A 12,918-nucleotide genomic window follows, 5' to 3' on the forward strand; every position below is an offset into this window, starting at 1 on the left:
CCTGCATGAAAAAAAAAAAAATTCAGAAAGTCACTTTAGGGCTAAAAATATCATGGGCCCTGGATAATATGGGATGATATACAAGGAGTTTACAGTGATTGCAAAAGCTGGGTACAGAATCTTCAGCATTTTCTCAGGTCTCTCCTGGTTGGGAAATTTAATTTTTTTCATGTTTATTTTCCCTCTTTTCTCTTCTCATACCTGTCTCAAGAATTCCTTAATTTGACATTGTATTTTGACTGTGCAATAAAATATTTTATTTCTTTATATATATATATATATATATATATGAAAGTTTTTTTTTTTTCTTTTGAAATGCTTAATTTTCTAGGAAATGGTAGGTGGAGAATAGTGGAAAGTGGGTGTATTGATAAGTTTTATTCAAATTTACTAGATTTAAGTAAAATAATTATGTCATTTCTTAAAGTGAAAGTAGTAGTCATGTCCAACTCTTTGCAATCTCATGGACTGTAACTTGCCATATTCCTCTGTCCATGAAATTCTCCAGGCCAGAATACTGGAGTGGGCAACCATTCCCTTCTCCAGGGGATACTCTACACCCAGAGATCTAACATGGGTCTTCCATTTTGTGTGAAGATTCTTTACCATCTGAGCTAACAGGAAACCCCTCTTAAAATATCAGACCAATATTAAATAAGCATCCTTGATTACTGAAACATAAATTCTCTGGTAGCATATAACCAGTTCTCTAATTCTTTCCTTTGGATTGCCAATCTTATTCTAGGGTGCTCTTAATGACATAAACTAATAGGAAGTCATCTAATAGAGGACAAATATTGTGAGATTTTACTTCCAGCTTCTCAGAGGAGAGCATTTAAAGGAGGATTTTTGAGTTGAGGCTAGTAGGTAAATGAGTGTAACATTTGACTCCTTTGGCTACTTAGAGTTTATTACCACTCTTCTATATTAAATTTGAATCTCCTTATAAAAAACAATAACATCTCTATGTTTTTGCCAAACAAGATGCTTTTACAAAGACAATCTCTCTTTCTCTCTCCCAAAAAGGAAATGCAAATCCTAAACCTTCTGGATAATGTTAGTTTCTCTCCTAGTTCAGGTTGCACTCTTTCTTGAATAATCTGTCACAATGAGAAAAGATTGTAAAATTAATACTCAAAACTTAAAAAAGAAAAAAAAAAATAGTATGTAATTAAATGTATGAAAAATATACAATGCTAAATTAGTCTTTGTTTCTGTGATTGGGATCAGGAATTTAGATATACTCAAGATGGCTTATCTAAGTTCCATGATGTCTAGGGTCACAGCTTAGATAATTCAAAAGTTGAGAGGGAGCTAGAATAGGGGATATATGTTTACCTATGGCTGATTCATGTTGAGATTTGACAGAAAACAGCAAAATAATGCAAAGTAATTATCCTTCAATAAAAAATAAATTAATTTTTAAAAAAGTTCATTAACTGGAAGCTGAAATCTTTTAACACCTTGAATTGCATTCCTGGAAGTTGAGGTTGGCTGTGAGCTGGGACCTCAGCTGAGCTGATGGCCATAAAACTCTGCATCTGTCCTGTATGTGCAGGTTTTTAATGGACTAGTTTGGGCTTCTGTATACTATGGAAGCTGTGAAAAAATATTACTCATTTTTACACCTTCTATTGCTATGCTTTCTAAGTAGTTAAATATCCAGTGAAACCATTAACAAATGCCATGTTTAGGAACAGTCCTACACATCTAGACATCTCATTGTCTATACAAACTAGACAATCAAATGCATTGGCTGAGGTTTTGACTACTGAGAAGAATTTCTTCACTTATCTTTTTGGGAATATTCATGTTTGAGGCTGTAATGCTATAACATTCTATGTTGAGTCAGTGCCAGAATTTCTGGTAGAACTAAAAGCAAATAGATGCAATCGTGTGTTTCCTCCTTGGCCAACTCACCATAAGACCACAGTTGTTGACTGAGGGAAAAGAGACAATTTGGCAAGGGTTTCATGAACATTTCTTAAGTGTATGAGACATATTCAAACCTAACCTTTTAGATATCATTCTCACTTGATGTGTTGCTGGCAATCACTGAGCTTCTTCGTGGTGGAAAATTTCTGTTTTTCACTTCAGTTCAGTTCAGTTCAGTTCAGTTGCTCAGTTGTTTCTGACTCTTTGTGACCCCATGGGCTGCAGCTCTCCAGGCTTCCCTATCCATCACTAACTCCCAGAGATTGCCCAAACTCATGCTCATTAAGTCGGTGATGCCATTCAACAACTTCATCCTCTGTCATCCCCTTATACTGCTGCCTTCAGGCTTTCCCAGCATGAGAGCCTTTTCAAATGAGTCAGATCTTCACATCAGGTAGCCAAAGGGTTGGAGTTTCAGCTTCAATGTCTGTCCTTCCAAAGAATATTCAGGAATGATTTCCTTTAGGATTGACTGGCTTGACCTCCTTGCCATCCAAGGGACTCTCAAGAGTCTTCTCCAACACCACAGTTCAAAACTATCAATTCTTCATCACACAGCTTTCTTTATGGTTCAACTATCACATTCATGCATGACTACTGGAAAAAGCATAGCTTTGACTAGACACATCTTTGTTGACAAAGTAATGTCTCAGCTTTTTAATATGCTGTCTAGGTTGGTCATAGCTTTTCTTTCAATTTCATGGCTGCAGTCACCATCTGCAGTGATTTTGGAGCTCTAAATAAGTAAGTAAGTAAGTAAGTAAGTAAGTAAGTAAGTAAAGCCTCTCACTGTTTCTATTGTTTTCCCAACTATTTTCCATGAAGTGATGGGACCAGTTGCCATGATCTTAGTTTTCTGAATGTTGAGTTTTAAGCCAACTTTTTGACTCTCCTCTTTGACTTTCGTCAAGAGGCTTTTTAGTTCTACTTCGCTTTCTGCCATAAGAGTGACGTCATTTGCATATCTGAAGTTATTGGTATTTCTTCCCAGCAATCTTGATTCCAGCTTGTGTTTCATCCAGCTTGGTTTTTCACATGATGTTCTGTGCATGTTAGTTAAATAAGCAGGGTGACAATATATAGCCTTGGCATACTCCTGTCCCTATTTGGAACCAGTCTGTTGTTTCATGTCTGGTTCTAACTGTTGCTTCTTGACCTGCATACACATTTCTCAGGAGGCAGGTCAGATGGTCTGGTATTCCTATCTCTTTCAGAATTTTACAGAATTTGTTGTGATCCACACAGTCAAATGCTTCAGTGTAGTCAATAAAGCAAAAGTAGATGTTTTTCTAGAACTCTCTTGCTTTTTCAATGATCCAGTGGATGTTGGCAATTTGATCTCTGGCTCTTCTGCTTTGTCTAAGTCCAGCCTGAACATCTGGAAGCTCATGGTTCATGTACTCTGTATTGGTTTTACCATACATTGACATGAATCCACCATGGGTATACGTGAGTTCCCAACCCTGAACCCCCCTCCCACCCCCCTCCCCATATAATCTCTCTGGGTCATCCCAGTGCACCAGCCCCAAGCATCCTGTGTCCTGTATCGAACCTAGACTGGCGATTCATTTCTTACATGATAGTATACGTGTTTCAATGCCATTCTCCCAAATCACCTCACCCTCTCCCTCTCCCACAGAGTCCAAAAGTCTGTTCTGTACATCTGTGTCTCTTTTGCTGTCTCACATACAGGGTTATCATTACCATCTTTCTAAATTCCATATATATGTGTTAGTATACTCTATTGGTATTTTTCTTTCTGGCTTACTTCACTCTGCATAATCAGCTCCAGTTTCATCCACCTCATTAGAACTGATTCAAATGTATTCTTTTTAATGGCTGAGTAGTACTCCATTGTGTATATGTACCACAGCTTTCTTATCCATTCATCTGCTGATGGGCATCTAGGTTGCTTCCATGTCCTGGCTATTATAAACAGTGCTGTGATGAACATTGGGGTACATGTTTCCAAAACTGAACCAGGAAGAAATACAAATGGGTCTATAGTCTTTTGCCTCAGAGACCCTAATCCTTAGACATTAACATGAGTTTTTGTTCGAATTACTGAATCTGGCCCAGGAAGTACAGTTGAAGTCATCATCTAAGTAATTTATGAACATCCATTGTCACTGTTCAGGGTATATCTATCCACAAGCTAAACAGGTAATTTGAGAAGTACTTGTAATAGCAATTAACACCCCCTATTGTTTACATTTTGTTTTTGTTTTTGCTATTATGGTGACCTTAATATATGCATGTCCATCAGAGATATGGTGTTATTTTGACTACATAAAATTATATTCCATTTGGGCATAATAAGAATCAAAAATCCAATGAAAGGATTCTGTCATCAAGAGTGTCTATTTTAGGTTTGCAGTTAGAAACTGTGGAAACATACATAGTGTGAACCTTTGTTCCCACAGAGACCAGTATAAGATGGCCTGGGACCACCTTATCTCTAGCAGTGAAATGCTTTCGCTTGCGGTCTACTGCTTCAGAATCCTATGATTCTTATTGAAAAAAAAAGAAGTATATTTCTTGGGACTTACTGATCTATAATAAATTGCTATTCACAGTATTTGGAACCCTTCTTTACCCTATTTTATAAAATCTGTTACACTGTCTGGTACCAACGCTAAGATCTAAACCAGTGACAATATCAGTGAAGGTTATGCCCCTTAAACTGTATGGACTGCAACAGAAACTGAGAAAAATATCTTCTTTTAAATAATAAATGAGATTCACATGTGACAAATTTCTATAGCAATGACAGAAATGAAAATTTCAAAAATTTCAGGAGGGGAAAACAAAAAATGTTCTTAAAAGACAAGAAAAGAGGACAGATTGAAAAATAAAAAAAATATATTAAAATATAAAATAGATATATAACTATAGAAATGAATCCATGAAAATATGTCAGACTGCTTGATTTAAATTATTCAGCTAAAAGATAATAATTATCAGACTAGACTTTTAAATATAGTCATATATTTTATAGATGCTTCCCTCTTAGCTCAGTCCATAAAGAATCTACCTGCAATGCAGGAGACCCAGGTTCAATTCCTGGGCCAGGAACGTACTCTGGAGAAGGAAATGGCAACCCAATCCAGTATTCTTGTCTGGAAAATCCCATGGACAGAGGAGACTGGCTGGTTACGATCCATGGACTCTCAAGAGTTGGACACAACTTAGCAACTAAACCACCACTATCATACATTTTAAAGAGATTAACCTAATCAATAAAAATGTCAAATGGTTAAAAGTAAAGGAAGTAGATTGAGTTGGTAAGTACTAATGAAAAGAAATGTAGTATTCATATTAGTGTCAGAGCAAAATTAAGAGAAACAAAGTATGTCAATAGTGTTAATGACATTTCATAATATTAAGATACTACAAAAATTCTATGGAAATAGAAGTTTGTATATTCTATGGAAATAGAGGTTTATAAACCTGATGAGATCTCATGGACAGCTACAGTTTACTTGAACCAGAGACTCTGGAATGTGCATTCCATTTCAGCACACAGAGATTACCTGTAAAAATATCATATGTTGTGCTATAAGTTAATTTTCTTCAAATACACATTACTTTGACCACCTCATCTGATGACAATGCAGTTAAGTTTCTGTTGCAATAAGCACATATTTTGAACAAGTTGAAAATTAAAACTATACAATAAACCATCTAATGAGGTTGAGAGAGTTATTTCAATTTGAAGCAACACACAGAATGTTTTTCATTCTCTTTCCAAACAGTTTATTTCATAGTAAACCAAACCTCGAAAATTGGTCTAGTTTCCCTGACAGTTCAGTAGATTTTGCCTTCCAGTGCAGGAAGTGTGGGTTTGATCCCTGGACTGAGGACTTAAGATCCCACATGCCTCATGACCAAAAACCCAAAGCATAAAACAGAAGCACAGAAGCAATATTGTAACAAATTCAATAAAGACTTTAAAAATGATCCACATCAAAAAATAAAATTAAAATCCTGTTTCCGGTTTTCTTGGCCTTTGGCTTCTTCAGTGCTTTCTAAAATTTCGTCTGTTCAGACATTATCTCTTAGTTCTTCCTCAAATTTTGTTTCAACATAAACAACGTGATTTATAGTCTCTGTATTGAACAAAAGTGGGCTTTAAGTTTGTACTCACATTCCTCAGAGTATAAGGAATTCATAGCTGAGACATAACTATTTTTTTTTTAGTGTTAGATTTTATAAAGTTTATTTTTGAGTTACATTTTATTTTTTATGGTTTCTTTTTTTTTTAAATTTTACTTTACAATACTATATTGGTTTTGCCATACATCAACATGAATCCACCATGGGTGTAGGACTTGGCCAGTTTTTCTTTGGGGAGCTGTCTCATCCTTACAAAAAGTGAGAAGGAGGTTGGGGGTTATAATCTCCAAGGTCATCTATTTAATACCTCTTGGAAATAAAACAGAAGGCTTGTGTGTACATTTCCATTCCCAGAAACACAGAGGAGATATAACTTCTGGTAGAAAACAAAAGCACTATTCAACATAAATGTCAGTGATGATTCAGTTTTAAAAACCTAAATGATTTTTAGATCATCTAAAAATTTAGATGATTTTAGTTTCAAATATCAGGAGAGCAATTCCTATTTCTGTAAGAACAGTAGAAAAGTCCCAGAACCAGGATTCATGTCAGCTGATTATAAAATAAAATTCATTAACTTTAGCAGTGTGGTTAAGATTCTGACTGCATTAAAAATAGTGCTACCATTTAGTTAGAGATAAAGGATTTTATCAATGAGATAATCACCTGTCAAGTAAAATTTGAATCAACCTATAGTAAATAATAATTACTTTCAAATATAAAAGATATATTTTGCATATACAATTTAAATTAAATTTTATCTATAAACATGCTGATTACATATGTTAATTCCCCTTGTCATATGCCTCAGCAGATGTCAAAATTAAGCAGATGTTTGGTATGATTTTGAGAAATTCATGGAGAAATGATAGCATTTGTGTTACATAGGGGTTATATTAAAGAAAAGAAGATAAAAACTTGCACTTAAGACAGAAGAGAAAAAATATTAAAGATAAAAAGGGGTACAGATAAAATAAGGGAATGTACTGATATAGAGATTCATCACTCTTCTGCCTCCATTGCTACTCTGCGTAATAAGTATTTAGTGAGTAATTTAAAAATCAAAATGTTTCAATATAGAAAATCTTAGTATCAGAGGATCCTGAATGTCAAGGTAGAGCAAACTCTTTCAGGAAGATTGAGAACAGGATAAACAGTTACACAGAGAGCAAATACAATTACTTTAGCCAAGAATTGGTAGAGGTGTTAAGAGAAAACTTTGAAGCTATTGGGAAACATTCAGCTTATTCATGACTTTTTGTATGAGACAACTTGGTTAGAAAGAAATAACAAAAACAAAACAAACAAAAATAACATCTCCCTAGAATCATAAGACTAGTTTGTACCTGACAATCAAATTAGCAATATCTGGATAGTGAAATAAAATTAAAACAAATCTAAAAACAGTCTTTAGTATTTATCAGTATTTACTCAAATTGTTAAGTATTTGGCTTCCTTTTTTATTTAAAAAAAATAAAATGATCACTGGACACTTATTTGGATTAATGGCTCAATTTATATGAAATGTTTAAAACTTCTTCCAGGAAATATTAGGTATTATTATCATTACTTATCTTTTGTGTCTGTGAAAGACCTGTAATAAAAATCAATTTGATATGAATTGCAATGGCTTCACTTTTAGCTATTAATATCTCAGCACACTTTTGTTTATTTTTTATTATACTATAAGAGATACTCAATCTATACACAATGATATGAAGAAAAACAAAGTGAAAGAGAAAATAATTGTTGTCCATTCTACCTGCACTACCATGAAATATTTATATTTATACTAGAAATGCTCATATTAAAAAGGAGAAATTTGTTGTCATAAATAATGAATTTGTCTTAACAGCAATTTTTGTCATTGTAGTTTATCATATGAAATGTTCTCTTTAAATCACATAAATATGAAAATGAGGATCTTGTATATTTAAAATCAGTAACTTTAATATTAACAAAGGAAATTGGAAATAATGAGGAGGTATTAGAAATGTAAGTTATAATTTAAATAGCATGATTATGAAGTCTCTGATATTAAGTTGGAGGCTGTCAAGGAGGGACATTTAAGGGAAAAAAAGGAAGCTAATCAAGTATTCTAATTATTTGCCCATTTTGTTAAGATAGCATCTAGTTAACATGAGAGAGACAGATTTTCAAACTATCCTGCCTATGAATTAATGGAATGTTTCTACTCATTTTTTTTTTAAGTTAGAATATGCTTTCCTCCAGGATCATATGAGCAAATTATCAAAATGATCTTAAATTCTTGGACTAAAAATATGCTTCTAAACTATAGAAGCATATTGGAAAATTAATTGGAAATGAAAGTATCTACAACTTAAACTAAAACTATTTAAGACAAGTAACTTTTATTTATTTTTCTGATTATAGAAATACTAATACTATGCATAATCTAAAAAATATTTTCTTGGGATATTTATTTATAAAATTGTCATTATTTATTTAAAAAATCATTTTAACCTAAAAGATTACAAATTAGGGACATTATAATTAATCAAATTATAAAATATTCTATTATAAAAATTATTGAAGCCTGATCCCTATAAAGCAAGTGCCATTCACTTCTATATTATTGTTATTAGTCATTTTAGCAACAGTTGTTTCTCAATTTTATGTATAAGTACTGTTATTTTTCCTAATTTAAATTTAAAAAAAATGTCACAGCTACTTTTGCTTCACCTGATACAGTATTTTCTTTACTGTTCTCCGCAATGCTTGTAAATATATCAGATTTTTTTTCCAGAATCAGGGCTTCTTCTTGTCCAGTCTCTAAGCGTGCCCGAATCTTTGTGACCTCATGTACTGTAGCACACCAGGCTTCCCTGTTCTTCATTGTCTCCTGGAGTTTGCTCAAATGCATGTCCATTGAGTCAATGATGTCATCCAACCATATAATTTTCTGTTACCCCCATGAATCTTTCCAAGCATCAGGGTCTTTTCCAGTGAGTCATCTCTTCACATCGGGTGAACAAAATTTTGGAACTTCAGCTTCAGCATCAGTCCTTCCAATGAATATTCAGGGTTGATTTCCTTTAGGATTGACTGGTTTGTTCTCCTTGCTGTCCAGACTCTCAAGAGTCTTCTGCAGCATCACAGTTTGAAAGCCTCCATTCTTTGGTGCTCAGCCTTCTCTGTGGTCCAACTCTTACATATGTACATGACTACTGGAAAAACCATAGCTTTGACTATATGGACCTAAACTGATAAAGTGAAATCTCTTAAGCTGTCTAGGTTTGTCATAGCTTTTCTTCAGTTATGCAAATGAGTCACTTGTCTTGTGTGCAAGCAACTCACTGATAAAAATAATAATGATTTAGTGCAATATTTTAAAAAAAATCACATTCCATAAGAAAATTATCAGCACTTTAAATAAAGACAGGGTTCTTTCCTGCAATTGCACAACTTACCTTTCTCCCTTCACTTTAAGTACGCTTGTTTGAATCTCCTAAGCAAACAAGCTGCTTCAGGAAAAGAAATGTATCTTTCCTAAGCTCACTTTTCATCCCATACATAAGATGACTGTGCATGTTTGTTTATACTAGAGCAAATGTACTTATTAACACTATTCTCTTTCACTCTAGAAAATAATCAGATCTGGTATATTAAATGGCAAGATTTTCATGCAAAGTTTAGAATTAACTGTTTAAAAGTGCAGTATAGGAAGCTGATTTACAAAATGAACATATATCTCCAACACTCACTCTGATTGACACCATGCATAGTCAATATTTCTCATGCAAACCTGTCCTTTTTTTCCAGGCAAACTCACTGAGTCTTCACTGTATTAGACCATGAAATATACCAATGACATCACTGAATTCATTCTCTTGGGGCTTTCCCAGAACATGAAAATCAAACATATGTGCTTCCTACTATTCTTATTTTGTTACATAGCTATTTGGATGTGAAACTTGCTCATCATGATTTCTATCACATGCAGCCAGCTAAATGGTCAACCCATGCATTTCTTCCTTAATTACCTTGCTCTATTAGATCTGTGTTATACCTCAACAGTGACACCCAAGTTAGTCACTGGCTTGCTGGCAGAAACAAGCACAATTTCATACAGTGACTGCATGGCACAGCTTTTTGCTATGCACTTCTTTGGGGGGACTGATATCTCTGACCATCCTCTCTGGTAAGAGGATGGCCTCTGGCCGCTATGTGGCCATCCACAGGCCCCTGCACTGCACCGTCATCATGAGCAGGCACAGACTGTGCCACGGTCAGTGCTTGTTGTACTGGGGCATTTCTGCACTCCTTTGTCCAAGGTCTCCTCACCATTAACTTACCATTCTGTGGTGCCTATTAAATAGATCGCTATTTCTGTGATGTGTATCCTTGGCTGAAACTGGCCTGCATGGACACCTATGGAGTTGGTATCCTAGTGGTGGCCAATGCAGGCATAATGAGATTGGTGATCTTTGTGGTCGTGATGCTGTCCTACATTTTTATATTATACACCATCAAGGCTTACTCTACAGAAAGCCGGTACAAAGCTCTTTCCACTTGTAGTTCCCTCATCACAGTTGTGGTTCTGTTCTTTGTGCCTATTCTCTTCATTTACATTAGAACCAACACAACGTTTCCAGAAGACAAGGTGTTTGCTCTCTTCTACACCATCATTGCTCCCATGTTCAACCCTCTGATTTACAGTCTCAGAAATGCAGAGATGAAGAATGCCCTGAGAAAGATGTGGTTCCAGAAACCATTTTTGATTGCAAGGCAAATCATCTGAAAGCTACTTTGCCTCCTCATTACACATCCTATTCAAGTGATATTTGCATATTTTAGTTTAATAAACAATGGAACTTACACTAGAAAATCTAAGCATAAACACTAGCATTAGTTGAAATCCTTTCTTCTATCAATCCACATTTCTTATTAACATCTTCCCCTAGTAATAGGAGTCATCATTTCCTTGTTGAAGTTACACTTTGCTTTGATTTTTTTTTCTCTTTCCATAAGTCACTAAATGGAGGTTACCATTCTAATCTCCCCATACTTTAGTTCCATGAAATGAATCTCCAAATGTACATAAGCTACAGTCATGTTGATCATCCCAGACAGAAAGTCCATAGAACCTTGCTATACTCCCTGCAGTCTCATAAAAAAAGGAGTATCTGAAATTTAAAGTCTTATTTTCTACTCATCTGAGGACTTCCCATATTCATTGCAACTCTTTGAAAAGCAAAAATGTAGGAACTGAACAACAAAAATATGATTTATGTGAAAATCACTATATAAAAATTGGAACATGTTTCTAAAGTGATTTTAATGAAATCATCGTAAAAATGACAAAAATTAATAATGATATAGCCTTTTACCATAACAATATCCTCATATATACTGATAAATTCGTTTGGAAATAAAAAGGGTAGCTATATGATTTATTGCTCAAATTGAGACAATTTGAGTATAAAAAGAGGAGTTCTGCTAATAATTATGCTGAAATAATGGACATAAAATGGGATTATATCAAGTAAGTAGGATGTCTGCCCACTTTTCAATGTCTGAGATGTATGGATACTCTTCTAGTGGAAAGGTTAGTGGCAGGAACATTTCAGAATCTGTATGTTATCTTAGTTGAAGCCAATGGGGTTGTAAAAACAGAAGTAAATGATGGTAAATGAAACTATTCAACCTAGTGTATACTTTTGATTTTCCATTACCATCACGTTGCTGTGCCCTCCTTCAGGGGATCTTACCCATCGAGGGATCCAACCCAGGCCTCCTGCATCTCCTACATTGCAGGGATATTCTTTACTAATGCCATCTGGGAAGCCCAAAACAAAGGGTACACATTTTCAATTTCTATAGAATTTCTATACGTTTTGATATCCCTAGATATATACAGAATTAAGAAGCATTTATTTTCAAATAATTGAATTTTTTCTTAATTCTTTAATAAAATAAGATTCATTGGACATCATGAAAATAATCCAAAGTGAAGAATAATGTATTATATTGCACATGTATAAGGGCTTCCAAGGTGGAGCTAGTGGTAAAGAATCCACCTGCCAATGCAGGAAAGGGAAGAGATGTAGGGAGGATCTCCTAGAGGACGGCATGGGATCCCACTCCAGTATTCCTGCCTGGAGAATTCCGTGGACAGAGGAGCCTGATGGGCTATGGTTCATAGGGTCACAAAGAGTCGGACAAGACTGAAGCAACTTAGTAGCAGCAGCAGCACATGTGAAGGGAAAAAAGAAAAAAATATATATATATATACATATTATATATATATATATATAATATAAATAGATAGATAGATAGATAGACTGAATATGTAAATGAATCCATATAGGGAAAGACAAAATAATGTCATAGCACAGTGTATAATGAAAAATTTCAGAGGAATTCAAATGTGGAAATAAGGGGAATATTCATATAGGTACTAAAAATTAAAAAAAAAATGTTATTAGAGCAATTGATAACCTAGCTAATTCTATGAAATATTATGAAGTCTACATCATGGTGTATGATAGTTTGCATTAGTTCATTAAAGGTACCTTGAAGCAATGAGAAAATTATTAACAAGTATTTTAGTTTTTAATACCTTACCTTAGGTTTAAAGAGTTTGTTTTCCAATAAAATTATTATTATAAAATGTTGAGTTACTCTAAAATTGTACTAATAGTAGAGATGGCAGTTATGATTCAAGTGATTTATTAAAATATGAGTTTAGTAACAAGTGAACAGGAAGCATGCAGATAAATAATATCTTACTAAGTAAGGGGCCATGAAAAGACCTTATTGTTTTTTTTTTTTTCTCTCTCTATTGGTTAGAGATATTAGTAACTAGCTCATAAGCTAATTGTGATGCTGAAAGGAAATGTGTAA

General features: G+C 34.3%; 1 pseudogene; it reads left to right on the forward strand.

The window, feature by feature from the left end:
* The first annotated feature begins 10,034 nt into the window (after window positions 1-10,034).
* Window positions 10,035-10,813, forward strand: LOC138082229 (olfactory receptor 4P4-like; annotated as a pseudogene).
* The last annotated feature ends 2,105 nt before the right edge of the window (window positions 10,814-12,918 follow it).

Source organism: Capricornis sumatraensis, chromosome 7 (assembly GCF_032405125.1).
Source record: "Capricornis sumatraensis isolate serow.1 chromosome 7, serow.2, whole genome shotgun sequence".
Taxonomy (NCBI): domain Eukaryota; kingdom Metazoa; phylum Chordata; class Mammalia; order Artiodactyla; family Bovidae; genus Capricornis; species Capricornis sumatraensis.